This window comes from Galeopterus variegatus, unplaced genomic scaffold (assembly GCF_000696425.1).
Source record: "Galeopterus variegatus unplaced genomic scaffold, G_variegatus-3.0.2 Scaffold13997, whole genome shotgun sequence".
NCBI lineage: Eukaryota > Metazoa > Chordata > Mammalia > Dermoptera > Cynocephalidae > Galeopterus > Galeopterus variegatus.
In genome coordinates, this window is record NW_007740108.1 from 30,305 (window position 1) to 32,023 (window position 1,719).

A 1,719-nucleotide genomic window follows, 5' to 3' on the forward strand; every position below is an offset into this window, starting at 1 on the left:
CGACGGGAGCCGCCGTTTCTGCTCACGGTGCAGCCTCCCGGCACGGCCTGCAGGAGGCGCTGCTGCTGCCCAGCCCGGTCGGCGCCCGCGCTGATCGCGCTTCTCAAGTTCAGCTCGCAGCGCGCCGCCCCCGCCGTGGCCCCAAAGGCCCTGGTGGGAGGGCTGTCACGCCTCTGTGGAGGGCAGGTGGCTGTGGAGTGGCTCAAGCCAGGCCCGAAGCAGCGACTCCGCCAGCAGCTTGCGGGTCCCTCGTTGCGGTGCCAACAGCCGCAGGGCAGCCGATTGGCCTTGGCTAGGGACAGGTTATAGTCCCAAAGGGCTCGGGCTGCCCTCCAGCTGCTGTGGAAGCAAATGAGGCTGGGCAGCCCGGTGTTCCTCACCAAGTGTTTGGGCACAGGACCTGCTTGCTGGCACCACTTCTGGTACCAGGTGGTGATCCCTGGTCATCCAGTGCCTTTCAGTGGCCTTATCTGGGTTGTGCTGGTCCCACATGGCAGGACGGGCATGAAGTAGCCAAGGATGCCGCGTCCGCACAGCTGCTGGAGGCACTGAGTGGGTCTGGGGCCAGCTTCTTGTGGTCTGCTGGGGCTGAGGCAGGTGCCATCACTAAGCAGTGACCCCGTCCTCTCTCCACAGGCAGCCTAAACAAGGAGGCAGAGCCTGTGTCGGTCTCCAGCCCAGCAGGCCTGGGTGGCCACTGTCTGATCCCATTGGGGGAGGGGCGGGGTCCTGCCGCATGTGTGACACAGCCTTCCTGCTCGGGCAGGGCCTCATAGCACCTGGGGCGGCTTGGGTTTGGCTTATGTTGTGGTGAAGGACCTTGCCCTCCCCCTCCCAGCCCAGGGTCAGACCTGACCCCATGGTGACACCCACACCTACCTTTGTCCCCTCACCCTCTTTCTCCCATAGCTCATTATGAATCATGGTTATTTACTTGATTTCTTTTGGTTAGATTTGTTTTGCGGGACCGGCTGAACCAAAGGGTCAGAAATCCGGCCTTCATCCCCACTTCTTGTCATCTGGGTTTGGCTCATGTATGGTTTTGAGTTTCTTTACACTGATGGTATTTTTATTAAACCCCTAGTTGGTGTAAAAAAAAGAAAAAAGAAAAAAACTTAGCCCCTACTGTGACTGTTAAGAGGTTGGGACTATTATTGTAGTTGAAAGGTGGAGCCTTGAAGAGGTGATTGGATTGTAGGACCATGCAGGAGCGAATGGATTAAAAATGCTGGTCAGGGGTGTGGTTCTGAGAAATTTAAAAGAAGAGGAGAGTCTGTCTTTCTCTGTCTTGCTCTCTCGGCTTCCACCATCTTGCAATGTGAGACCCCGGGGGAGTCACTGTCACCACCACCGGATGTAGTTCGGACATCCCAGCCCCAGATACTGTAAGCAATAGATTTTGTTTTCTTTACAAATCACCCACTTTCAAGTATTTTGTTATAAGCAACAGGAATGAACTAACACAGAAGGTATTTGATTAAAAGAAAAAAAACAAGGGCCGGCCTGTGGCTCAGTTGGGAGAGCGTGGTGCTGACAACACCAAGTCAAGGGTTAAGATCCCGTTACCGGTCATCTTTAAAAAAAAAAAAAGAAAAAAAACAACCGATTATAATGTGAACTTTGAGAAAGAAAAAAAGCAGCCCCTGACCACCATAGCTGAGCCAGGCCATGGAGTTCTCCTACTGAACATAAACCATGTCCCAGAACACCAAAATACAA

At 54.2% G+C, this 1,719-nt stretch overlaps 1 pseudogene; it reads left to right on the forward strand.

Moving 5' to 3' along the window:
- Positions 1-617, forward strand: part of LOC103581811 — a 1,497-nt pseudogene extending 880 nt beyond the window's left edge.
- The last annotated feature ends 1,102 nt before the right edge of the window (positions 618-1,719 follow it).